The 13,529-nt window shown below is 50.0% G+C and overlaps 1 protein-coding gene across 3 annotated transcripts in view; it reads left to right on the forward strand.

Moving 5' to 3' along the window:
* lca5 (lebercilin LCA5) overlaps positions 1-13,529 on the forward strand; it is a 201,824-nt gene that overhangs the window by 110,051 nt on the left and 78,244 nt on the right. The gene's annotated exons all lie outside the window — the stretch shown is intronic.

Raw genomic sequence — 13,529 nt, forward strand, 5'->3', positions numbered from 1 at the left:
TATGGGAATGTGAGTTTTGAGGAGGACATAGCGATGCTGCAAAGAAATAAAGATGGGTTAGATGAATGGCCAGCAAGGTGGGAGATGGATTATAAAATGGAGAAGAGTGAGGTTATTTACTTTTAATAAAAAAGCAGAATATGTTTTAGATAAAATGAAATATGTAAATGTTGGTGTTCAGACAAAATTCGGTATGCTCTAACGAGGAACTCAAATTTAGCATCCAGGTACAGCAGAAAATTAGGATGGCACATGTCATGTTGCCCTTTATTGCAAGGGGATTGGAGTACAGGAATAAGTATGTCTTGCTACAATTGTACAGGGGTTTGGTGAGATCGTAACCTGGAGTACTACATGCAGTTTTGGTTCCATATTTAAGGAAGGATTGGAGTCAATACAGCAAAGGTTCATGAAATTGGTGCCTGAGATGAGAAGATTATCCTATGATGAGAGGCTGAACAAATTGGGCCGATATTCTCTGGAGTTTAGAAGAATGCGAGCTGATCGCAGTGAAACATACAAGATACTGAAGGGGCTTGACAGGGTAGATACCAAGAGGTTGGTTCCGCTGGCTTACCTCTAGACTAGAGGGGCACCATATTGGGATTGAGGGTCAATCAGAGATGAGAAATTTCTTCACTCAGAATTGTGAATGTTTGGAAATCTCTACGTCCACAGGGTTGTGGATGCTGCATCGCTATTTATAGCTGATGTAGACAGATTTTTGGTATTTCAGCAGAGCAGGCGGGTGTAGAGTTGAAGCCCAAGATCAGCCATGATCATATTGAATGGCAGAGCTAGCTCGGTGGGCCTTATGGTCTGTTCCAATTTCTTGTGTTCTTCTGTTGTTTTGATAGGTCTCCCATAGCAGACTCATCAGAAAAGTATGAGCCCATGGAAACCAAGCGACAGTGACAAGTTGGTTCAAAATTGGCTCAGTGACAGGGAGCATAGGGTAGTGGTCACAGGTATTTTTGAGATGAGGAAACTGTTTCCAGTGAGGTTCTGCTGAGCTCCCTTGTTTTGCCTGGTATATCTCAATGGTTTGGACTTAAATGTAGGGGGCATGATTAAGACATTTGCAGGTGATGCAAAAATTGCCAGAGAGATTGATAGTGAAAAGGAAAGCTGTAGACTTCAGGAAGATATAAATGGACTGGTCAGGTGAGCAGAAAAGTGGCAAATGGAATTCAATCTGGAAAGTATGAGGTAATGCACTGGAAGAAGTAAACCAAGGCAAGGAAGATCCAATAAAAGGGAGGCAATGGCGTAGTAGTATTGTCGCTGGACTAGTAATCCAGAGACTCGGGGTAACATTCTGGGTACGCGGGTTTGAATCCCACCATGGCAGATGGTGAAATTTGAATTCAATAAAAAATCTGCAATTAAAAGTCTAATGATAGCCATGAATCATCTGGTTCACTAATGTCAAAGAACAAAGAAAAAGACTTCCGGTTGCGGCTATGCGGAGCTAAGCCGCACGAATCGGCTGCTCCCGCGAAGACGGACTTTCGGGCTCGATAGAAGAGCCCCAACGGGACTTTTCACATAGCCAACCCGTGGGGAAGAGAGAAGAGAGGTCCCCCACGATCCTGTATGGACCGGACCCGCAGCGAAACGGCCAAAAAAACGGCACTGGAGCAGCGGGAGAAGAAGGGTAAAATAAACAAAATGGCGGCGGCCGGGGACAAAGAAGAGATGCAAGAATTCATCAAGCACTGCTTCGAGGAGCTGCGCAAGGAGATGGTGGCGCCGATGCTGGCAATAATTGAAGGACTTGGGGCAACCCAGAAAGCCCACGAGGTGGAGATCCAGGACAAAGTGAGTGAGAATGAGGACGAGCTCTTGGGCCTGTCGATGAGAGTGGAGCGGCACGAGGCGCTACACAAGACGTGGGCGGGAAGACTCGAAGACCTGGAGAACAGGTTGAGGAGAAACAATTTGAGGATCCTGGGTCTCCCAGAAGGAGTGGAGGGGGCCGACGCCGCGGCATATGCGGGCACAATGATCGGGGCGCTGATGGGTGCGGAAGCCCCCCCGGGGTTGCTGGAGCTGGAAGGGGCGCACCGGGTGCTGGCGAGGAAGCCCAAAGCAAACGAGCCACCAAGGGCGATGGTGGTGAGATTTCACCGGTTCACAGACAGAGAGAGGGTCCTGAAATGGGCCAAGAAGGAGCGGAGCAGCAAGTGGGACAAGGCTGAGATTAGAATATACCCGGACTGGAGCACGGAGGTCACTAAGCGGAGAGCGGGTTTCAACCGGGCCAAAGCGGTGCTGCATCGGAAAGGAGTGAAATTTGGAATGTTGCAGCCAGCGTGACTGTGGGTCACATATAACGGCCAACACCACTACTTCGAAACGCCCGAAGAGGCGTGGACCTTTATATTAACTGAAAAGTTGGACTCTAATTGAGGGTTTGTGAGGGTGGGGGGTATTTGAGGGTTGAAGTATGATGGCGGATGTATAAAGGGGGGCAAGCACGTGCAGGGAATGTTATATGGGCTGGGGACGAGAGACAAGGCCGCAACAGAAGCTGCGTCGGGGGGGCGGGGCAGGCTCTGAAAAGCGCAGGTTTTTCTCCCGCGCGCGGGAAGAAAGGTGGGAGGGGGAGCATAGGAACGTCTACTGATGGGGAGATTCCCACAGGGGGGGGGGGGGGGGGTCAAAGCGATGGCGGGGGAAGCCGGGGTCAGCAGGCGTCAGCTGACTTACGGGAGTTATATGGGGGGAGCAAAAAAGCTAAATAGGGATCTAGCGGGGGGGGAAACAGGGTTGCTGCTGCACTGGCCGAAAGGGAATGGGATACAGAAGAGGTGGTCAGGACGGAGGTGAGGGAGACACGGGACTGGCCCAGAAAAGGAGATGGCTAGTCGGCGGGCGGGGGGGGAGGAGGAGGAGGAGGGAGAGCCCCTCCAATCCGGCTGATAACATGGAACGTGAGGGGCCTGAACGGACCGGTGAACAGGGCTCGAGTGTTCGCGCACTTGAAGGGCCTGAAGGTAGACGTGGCTATGCTCCAAGAGACACACCTGAAGGTGGCGGACCAGGTTAGGTTAAGAAGGGGATGGGTAGGACAGGTATTTCACTCGGGACTGGACGCAAAAAACAGAGGGGTGGCAATTCTGGTGGGAAAACATGTGTCATTTGAGGCCAAGACTATCATAGCGGACAATGGAGGGAGATAAGTGATGGTGAGTGGTAGGTTGCAAGGGACGTGGGTGGTGTTGGTAAATGTATACGCCCCGAACTGGGATGATGCTGGATTTATGAAGCGCATGTTGGGGCGCCTGACCTGGAGGTAGGAGTACTAATAATGGGAGGGGACTTTAACACAGTGCTGGACCCAGCACTAGACCGCTCCAGATCAAGGATGGGAAAGAGGCCGGAGGCGGCCAGGGTGCTCAGGAGGTTTATGGACCAGATGGGGGGAGTGGACCCATGGAGGTTTAGTAAGACCTCAGGCCAGGGAATTTTCTTTCTTCTCCCACGTGCACAAGGCATACTCCCGGATAGACTTCTTTGTGCTGGGCAGGGCGCTCATCCCGAGGGTGGAGGGGACGGAGTATTCGACCATAGCCGTTTCGGACCATGCCCCGCACTGGGTGGAAGTGGGGCTGGGAGAGGAGAGGGACCAACGCCCACTGTGGCGGTTGGATGTGGGACTGTTGGCAGATGAGGTGGTGTGTGGTAAGGTAAGGGGGTGTATTGAAAGGTACTTGGAGCCTACGACAACGGGGAGATGCGAGTGGGGGTGGTATGGGAGGCGTTGAAGGCGGTGATCAGGGGAGAGCTAATCTCCATCAGGGCTCATAGGGAGAAGACAGAGGGCATGGAAAGGGAGAGGTTAGTGGGGGAGATTTTGCGAGTGGACAGGAGATACGCAGAGGCCCCGGAGGAAAGATTACTTGGGGAAAGGCGACGGCTCCAGATGGAGTTTGACCTGTTGACCACGGGGAAGGCGGAGGCACAGTGGAGGAAGGCGCAGGTGGCGACCAACGAGTACGGGGAAAAGGCCAGTCGGATGCTGGCACAACAGCTCCGTAAGAGGGCGGCAGCAAGGGAAATAGGGGGAGTCAAAGATGGTGGGGGAGCCATGGCCCAGAGTGCAACGAAAATAAACAATGTATTCAAGGCCTTCTATGAAGAGCTGTACAGATCCCAGCCCCCAGGGGGGGGAAGAGGGGATGGGAAGATTCTTGGACCAACTGCGGTTCCCGAGGGTGGAGGAGCAAGAGGTGGCTGGTTTGGGGGCACCAATCGGGTTGGAGGAGCTGAGGAAGGTTTTGGGGAGCATGCAGGCGGGGAAGGCCCCGGGGCCGGAGGGGTTACCGGTGGAGTTCTATAGAAAGTATGCTGACCTGTTGGCCCCGCTACTAGTGAGGACCTTTAACGAGGTAAGAGAGGAGGGGACCCTGCCCCCGACAATGTCGGAGGCGACAATTTCCTTGATTCTGAAGCGAGACAAGAACCCACAGCCAATGTATATCGTACAGGCCGATTTCGCTCCTTAATGTGGACGCTAAGCTATTGGCAAAAGTGCTGGCCACGAGGATTGAGGACTGTGTCCCGGGGTGATACATGAGGACCAGACGGGATTTGTAAAGGGCAGGCAATTAAATACGAATGTGCGGCGGCTCTTAAACGTGATAATGATGCCATCGGAGGAGGGAGAGGCGGAGATAGTGGCAGCCATGGACGCGGAAAAGGCCTTTGACCGTGTTGAGTGGGAGTACCTCTGGGAGGTGTTGCGTAGGTTCGGGGGAGGGTTTATTAGCTGGGTTAAGTTCCTTTACAGCGCCCCGGTGGCAAGTGTGGTGACGAACCGGCGGAGGTCGGAGTACTTTCGGCTGTACCGAGGAACGAGGCAGGGGTGCCCTCTGTCCCCCCTGTTGTTTGCATTGGCGATCGAACCCTTGGCCATATCACTGAGGGAGTCTAATAAATGGAGGGGGGTGGTCCGCGGGGGAGAAGAGCATCGGGTGTCGCTATACGCGGACGACCTGCTGCTGTACGTGGCGGTCCCAATGGAGGGGATGGTGGAGGTCATGCAGACTTTGAGGGAGTTTCGGGAGTTCTCGGGCTATAAGCTCAATGTAGGGAAGAGCGAGCTTTTTGTACTACAGGCAGGGGACCAAGAAAGAGGGACAGGGGACCTACCGCTGAGGAGGGCGGAGGGGAGTTTTCGGTATCTAGGGATCCAGATAGCCAGGAGCTGGGGGGCCCTACACAAACTGAATCTGACGAGGTTGGTGCACCAAATGGAGGTGGACTTTAAAAGATGGGACATGTTGCCGCTCTCGTTGGCGGGTAGAGTGCAGTCGGTAAAAATGGTGGTCCTTCCGAGGTTTTTGTTTGTGTTCCAGTGCCTCCCCATCGTGATCACCAAAGGCTATTTCAAGAGAGTAGGTAGGAGTATTATGGGGTTTGTTTGGGCGAACAAAACCCCAAGGGTAAGGTTAGGGTTCCTGGAGCGCAGTAGGGACCGAGGAGGGCTGGCGCTGCCAAACCTAGGGAGCTACTACTGGGCAGCAAACGTGGCGATGATCTGTAAGTGGGTTATGGAGGGAGAGGGGGCGGCATGGAAGAGGATGGAGATGGCGTACTGCAAAGGAACGAGCTTGGGGGCGCTGGTGACGGCACCGTTGCCGCTCTCGCCATCAAAGTACACCACGAGCCCAGTGGTGGCGGCAATGTTAAGGATCTGGGGCCAGTGGAGACGGCATAGGGGTGCAGTGGGAGCCTCGGTGTGGTCCCCGATCGGGGTAACCACCGGTTTGTCCCGGGGAAGATGGACGGGGGGTTCCAGGGCTGGCACCGGGCGGGGATTAGAAGAATGGGGGACCTGTTCATCGACGGGACATTTGCGAGCCTAGGGGCACTGGAGGAGAAGTTTGAGCTACCCCCGGGAAACGCATTCAGATATATGCAGGTGAGGGCTTTTGTGAGGCGACAGGTCAGGGAATTCCCGTTGCTCCCGGCACAAGAAATTCAAGACAGGGTGATCTCGGGTGTATGGGTCGGGGAGGGCAAGGTTTCGGCAATGCACCAAGAGATGAAAGAAGAGGGGGAAGCGCTAGCAGAAGAGTTGAAGGGTAAATGGGAGGAGGAGCTGGGGGAGGAGATCGAGGAAGGTTTGTGGGCTGATGCCCTGGGTAGGGTCAATTCCTCCTCCTCATGTGCTAGGCTCCGCCTGATACAATTTAAGGTGGTTCACAGAGTGCACTTGACGGGGGCGAGGTTGAGTAGGTTCTTTGGGGTAGAGGACAGATGTGGAAGATGTTCAGGGAGTCCGGCGAACCATGTCCATATGTTTTGGTCATGCCCGGCACTGGAGGGGTTCTGGAGAGGAGTGGCGGGAGCAATATCTCAGGTGGTGAAAGTCCGGGTCAAGCCAAGCTGGGGGCTAGCAATATTTGGAGTAGTGGACGAGCCGGGAGTGCAGGAGGCGAAAGAGGCCGGCATTCTGGCCTTTGCGTCCCTGGTAGCCCGGCGAAGGATCTTGCTAATGTGGAAGGAGGCGAAGCCCCCTAGCGTGGAGGCCTGGACAAACGACATGGCTGGGTTCATAAAGTTGGAAAGGGTGAAGTTTGCCTTAAGGGGGTCTGCGCAGGGGTTCTACAGGCGGTGGCAACCGTTCCTTGTTTATTGTTTGTAAGGGGAAAAAATTGTTTTGTTAAAAAACAATAAATATATATATTTTTTAAAAGAACAAAGAAAAATTACAGCACAGGAACAGGCCCTTCGGCCCTCCAAGCCTGCGCCAATCCAGATCCTCTATCTAAAACTGTCGCCTATTTTCTAAGGATCTGTATCCCTCTGCTCCCTGCCCGTTCATGTATCTGTCCAGATACATCTTAAATGACGCTATCGTGCCCGCCTCTACCACCTTCGCCGGCAATGTGTTCCAGGCACCCACCACCCTCTGCGTAAAGAACTTTCCACGTATATCTCCCTGAAACCTTTCCCCTCTCACCTTGAACTCGTGACCCCGAGTAATTGAGTCCCCCACTCTGAGGAAAAAGCTTCTTGCTATCCACCCTGTTCATACCTCTCATGATTTTGTAGACCTCAATGAGGTCCCCCCTCAACCTCCGTCTTTCTAATGAAATTAATCTTAATCTACTCAACCTCTCTTCATAGCTAGCGCCCTCCATACCAGGCAAATCCTGGTGAACCTCCTCTGCACCTTCTCCAAAGCATCCACATCCTTTTGGTAATGTGGCGACCAGAACTGTACGCAGTATTCCAAATGTGGCCGAACCAAAGTCTTATACAACTGTAACATGACCTGCCAACTCTTGTACTCAATACCCCTTCCGATGAAGGAAAGCATGCCGTATTCCTTCTTGACCACTCTATCGACCTGCGTTGCCACCTTCAGGGTACAATGGACCTGGACACCCAGATCTCTCTGTACATCAATTTTCCCCAGGGCTTTTTCATTTCACCTATAGTTCGCTCTTGAATTGGATCTTCCAAAATGCATCACCTCGCATTTGCCCGGATTGAACTCCATCTGCCATTTCTCTGCCCAACTCTCCATTTATCTATATTCTGCTGTATTCTCTGACAGCCCCTTCACTATCTGCTACTCCACCAATCTTAGTGTCATCTGCAAACTTGCTAATCAGACCACCTATACCTTCCTCCTGATCATTTATGTATATCACAAACAACAGTGGTCCCAGCACGGATCCCTGTGGAACACCACTGGTCACAGTTCTCCATTTTGAGAAACTCCCTTCCACTACTACTCTCTCTGTCTCCTGTTGCCCAGCCAGTTCTTTATCCATCTAGCTAGTACACCCTGGACCCCATGAGACTTCATTTTCTCCATCATGGGGCACCTTATCAAATGCCTTACTGAAGTCTATGTATATGACATCTACAGCCCTTCCACCATCAATCAACTTTGTCACTTCCTCAAAGAATTCTATTAAGTTGGTAAGACTGATAAGCCATTTTCTTCCAAATGTGAATAGATCCTATCCCTCCGTATCTTCTCCAGCAGCTTCCCTACCACTGACGTCAGGCTCACCGATCTATAATTACCTGGATTATCCCTGCTACCCTTCTTAAACAAGGGGACAACATTCGCAATTCTCCAGTCCTCCAGTACCTCACCTGTTCAAGGATGCTGCAAAGATATCTGTTCAGGCCCCAGCTATTTCGTCCCTCGCTTCCCTCAGTAACCTGGGATAGATCCCATCCGGACCTGGGGACTTGTCCACCTTAATGCCTTTTAGAATACCCAACACATCCTCCCCCCTTATGTCGACTTGACCTAGAGTAATCAAACATCTATCCTTAACCTCAACATCCGCCATGTCCCTCTCCTCGGTGAATACTGATGCAAAGTACTCGTTAAGAATCTCACCCATTTTCTCTGACTCCACGTATAACTTTCCTCCATTGTCCTCGAGTGGGCCAACCCTTTCTCTAGTTACCCTCTTGCTCCTTATATATGAATAAAAGGCTTTGGGATTTTCCTTAACCCTGTTAGCTAAATATATTTCATGACCCCTTTTAGCCCTCTTGATTTTTTGTTTCAGATTGGTCCTACATTCCTGATATTCTTACAAAGATTTGTCTGTCTTCAGTCGCCTAGACCTTATGTATGCTTCTTTTTTCCTCTTAGATAGTCTCACAATTTCACCTATCATCCATGGTTCCCTAATCTTGCCATTTCTATCCCTCATTTTCACAGGGTCATGTCTGTCCTGCACTCTAATCAACCTCTCTTTAAAAGCCTCCCACATATCAAATGTGGATTTTATCTTCAAACAGCTGCTCCCAATCCACATTCCCCAGCTCCTGCCGAATTTTGGTATAGTTGGCCTTCCCCCAATTAAGCACTCTTCCTTTAGGACCACTCTCGTCTTTGTCCATGAGTATTCTAAAACTTATGGAATTGTGATCACTATTCCCAAAGTAATCCCCGACTGAAACTTCAACCACCTGGCCGAGCTCATTCCCCAACACCAGGACCAGTATGGCCTCTTCCCGAGTTGGACTATTTACATACAGCTGTAGAAAACCCTCCAGGATGCTCCTTACAAATTCTGCTCCATCTAGACCTCTGACACTAAGTGTGACCCAGTCAATGTTGGGAAAATTCAAATCTCCTATCACCACCACCCTGTTGCTCCTACATCTTTCCATAATCTGTTTACATATTTGTACCTCTATCTCACGCTCGCTGTTGGGAGGTCTGTAGTACAGCCCCAACATTGTTACCGCACCTTTCCTATTTCTGAGCTCTGCCCATATCGCCTCACTGCTCGAGTTCTCCATAGTGCCCTCCTTCAGCACAGCTGTGATATATTCTCTGACCAGTAATGCAACTACTCCACCCCTTTTACCTCCCTCTCTATCCCGCCTGAAGCATCGATATCCTGGGATATTTAGTTGCCAATCATCCCCTTCCCTCAACCAAGTCTCAGTAATAGCAATAACATCATACTCCCAGGTACTAATCCAAGCCCTAATTTCATCTGCCTTACCTACTACACTCCTTACATTAAAACAAATGCACCTCAGACCACCAGTCCCTTTGCGTTCATCATCTGCTCCCTGCCTACTCTACCCCTTAGTCACGCTGGCTTCATGATTTAGTTCCTTACAGGCTTTAGTTACCACCTCCTTACTGTCCACGAACCTCCTCGTTTGTTTCCCATCCCCCTGCCACATTAGTTTAAACCCTCCCCAACAGCATTAGCAAAAGCACCCCCAAGGACATTGGTTCCAGTCCGGCCCAGGTGTAGACCGTCCAATTTGTAGTAGTCCCACCTCCCCCCAGAACCGGTCCCAATATCCCAAAAATCTGAACCCCTCCCTCCTGCGCCATCTCTCAAGCCACGCATTCATCCTGACTATTCTTTCATTTCTCCTCTGACTACTATGTGGCACTGGTATCAATCCTGAGATTACTACCTCTGAGGTCCGACTTTTTAACTTGGCTCCTAACTCCTTAAATTCTGCCTGTAGGACCTCATCCCGTTATTTATCTATATCATTGGTGCCTATATGCACCACGACAACTGGCTGTTCACCCTCCCCCTTCAGAATGTTCTGCAGCCGATCTGAGACATCCCTGACCCGTGCACCTGGGAGGCAACATAGCATTCGGGAGTCTCGTTTTCGACCACAGAACCGCCTATCTACTCCCCTTACAATTGAATCCCCTATGACAATAGCCCTTCCACTCTTTTTCCCACCCTTTTGTACAGCAGAGCCAGCCACGGTGCTATGAACCTGGTTACTGCTGCCTTCCCCTGGTGAGCCATCTCCCCCAACAGTATCCAAAACGGTATATCTGTTTTGGAGGGAGATGACCGCAGGGGACACCTGCACTGCCTTCCTGCTTTTTCTCTGCCTTTTGGTCACTCATTCCCTTTCTCCCTCAGCAATCCTAATCTGTGGTGTGACCAATTCGCTAAACGTGCTATCCACAACCTCCTCAGCATCGCGGATGCTCCAAAGTGAGTCCATCCGCAGCTCCAGAGCCGTCATGCGGTCTAACAAGAGCTGCAGCTGGACACACGTCCCGCACGTGAAGGAGCCAGGGACATCAGCCACATCCCTGAGCTCCCACATTGAGCAAGAGGAGCATAACACAGGTCTGAGATCTCCTGCCATTTTTAATCTTAAGCTTAACTTAGTCAAACTTTAATATCAAATAGTAGATAAATGAAAAAAGAAAAAAAAAGAAAAATTGTTACCAATCACACGATAAAAAAAGATAGAAATAGAAAAACCTTACCTTATCAACACACCTCAGGGAAAAGGAAAACTACTTACCAGTTACCAGCCAACCACTTACCTGCTGGCTGTGACGTCACGGTTCAACTTCTTTCTAATTCTCCCTGCCCTCGAGTCTCCCTCTTGATCTTCACTTGGCTGAGATCCTTACAGTGATTGTTTTATTTTGGTTAGAGGAGGGGGTAGGGAGGGAAACACTGAAGAAGTGTTTTGGGTTTAACTGGCACTTGACAAAGCTCCTCCACAAACCACCTTCTGGATACAGTGACCGCAATGCACTGATGCAAATTTTCCCCGCAACAGCCAATCAGTGGCTCCGCTCTGCTGCTCTCTGCTGGATGCTTGCCTTCACTTAAACACGGAGGGTGTCTTGGTCAGGTCATTTAACAAAGAGAATCTGTCATCCTTGCCTGGCCTTTTTGTGACTCCAGATCCACAGCACCATGTCCTCGGGGATGGGCAATAAATGCTGACATAAATGCGATTTCCCCCATCCCATGAATGAATTTTAAAAAATAGAATAAAGAAAAAACAGGAACCTTGATGTGCAAGTCTCCAGATCCCTGAAGTTAACATAGCAGGTAAGTAAGTTGATTAAGAAGGCATAAAGGACATAGGCCCCTTTAAGGGTAGGGCCTGGCAGACCACATGACTGGCTCGGGGCCAAACACTCGGGAGCACGCAAACTCCAGTCAATTGAGTTAGTGCGGGCCTGGGCAGTACGGATTTGGAGTCGAAGAGATGAGACCTAATGTGATCTGTTCCGTATATATCACAGCCTTTGCCTTTTGTTAATAAACCCCTTTGTTACCACTGGAAGCGTCCAAAATGTCACTCGAGCCACCACATTGGCGACGAGGTAAAAGGTTTAATCACAGCCTGCAATAATTCATGATTTGAGGTGGGAAGAAAGGACCAATGAGAGTTGGGAACCATCGAAACATGAATGAAAATGCCTATTATTGGTAAACTAGACTCGTTTGACCGAGAGGCTGAAGATTAGAGCCAGTACATACAACGGCTCTGCTATTTCTTCACTGCGAATAAGATCACAGTGGGAGATGAGCAGAAGGTGATACATCAGACATTTGTGGGCCTCAAACCTATAATTTAATTAGGAACCTCAAGTTCCCAGAGGCATCTGACTCAAAAGACCTTCAATCAGATAGTCAAGTTGGTCAAGGAACACGTGAATCCACAGCCTTCGATTATCCTCCCAACGTTATGAATTCAACTCTGCGATTAGGAACCGTGAAAGGTGGCACTGTTGCTTCACAGCGCCAGGGACCTGGGTTTGATTCCCGGCTTGGGTCACTGTCTGTGTGGAGTCTGCACGTTCTCTACGTGTCGATGTGGGTTTCCTCCGGCTACTCCGGTTTCCTCCCACAGTCCAAAGATGTGCAGGTTAGGTGGATTCATCACTCTAAATTACCCAGTATGTCCAAAGGTTAGATGGGATTGCTGGGTTACGGGGATAGGGTGGAGGTGTGGGCTTAGGTGGGGTGCTCTTTCAGGGGCCGGTGTAGTCCCCATGGGCCAAATGGCCTCCTTCTACACTGTAAATACTATGATTCCATTACAGCCTTCATATCTAAACTTCGTTAGCTTGCTGAGCATTACGAGTTTAGGACCGTGCTTAGTAATATGCTGCGCAACTGGTTGGTTTGTAGAATCCATAATCTAAACATCCTAAAGAAACTCATGGCTGAAACCACCATAATGTTGAAAAAAGCGATAAGATAGCTGAGGTGGACGTCCGGTGGCAGTGATGAGGTGAACAGTTGCACGTAAGGAGGCTCCTGCTTGGGGGTTCAGTTTTTGGCCCTTTTTGCCTAATTAAGCAATGTTGTTATAATATGAGGAATAAATCGATTAAAGGGTCCTCATTTGACTTGGAAGGCCCTCGTGTCGCAGGTGGGGAGAACATTGTGGAGACCCCTGTGTCATCGTTGCCCTCCCAGTGGACAACTGAGAGGTCAGTGGAATTCCTTACTACAGGAGTTCAAGAAACAGAGACAAGTGGTCTCCGCTGATCTGACAAAGGTGACTGGCGTTGGCACCCACTCGTGTAACTTTGGATCTGGTGGAGCAATGGATGGAGATGTAGGGCTCGACGATTCGGAAGGTGGAGGAGATGGTCACAGAGCATAGTGATCGGATTGCTTCTTAAGGGGCAGAGGTGGCGATGTTGGGGGAAGAGACTATCTCAGTAGCAGGGAAGTTGCTGGAGTCCATGATCAAGGATTTCATAGCACAGCATTTGGAAAGCAGTGGTATAATCAGACAAAGTCAGCATGGATTTACGAAAGGGGAATCGTGCTTGACAAATCTGCTAGAATTCTTTGAAGCTCTAACTAGTAGACTTGACCAGGGAGAATTGGTGGATGTGGTTTATTTGGAGCTTCAGAAGGCTTTTGACAAGGACTAACATAGCAGATTACTATGAAAAGTTAAAACATATTGGATTGCGGGTAGAGTCTTGAGATGGATAGAAAGCTGGTTAGCAGACAAGTTGGGATAAATGGGTCTTTTTCCAATTGGCAGGCAGTGACGAGTGGGATACCCCAGGGAACTGTGCTCGGATCCCAACTGTTCACATTATATATTAATGATTTTGACACGGGAACTAAATATGTTATCTCCAAATTTGCAGCTGATACAAAGTTGGGTGAGCTGTGAGGAGGATGCAGAGATGCTTCAGTGAGATTTGGACAGGTTGAGTGAGTGGCCATATGCATGGCAGATACAGTATAACGTGGATAAATGTG

Source organism: Scyliorhinus torazame, chromosome 4 (assembly GCF_047496885.1).
Source record: "Scyliorhinus torazame isolate Kashiwa2021f chromosome 4, sScyTor2.1, whole genome shotgun sequence".
Classification (NCBI taxonomy): domain Eukaryota; kingdom Metazoa; phylum Chordata; class Chondrichthyes; order Carcharhiniformes; family Scyliorhinidae; genus Scyliorhinus; species Scyliorhinus torazame.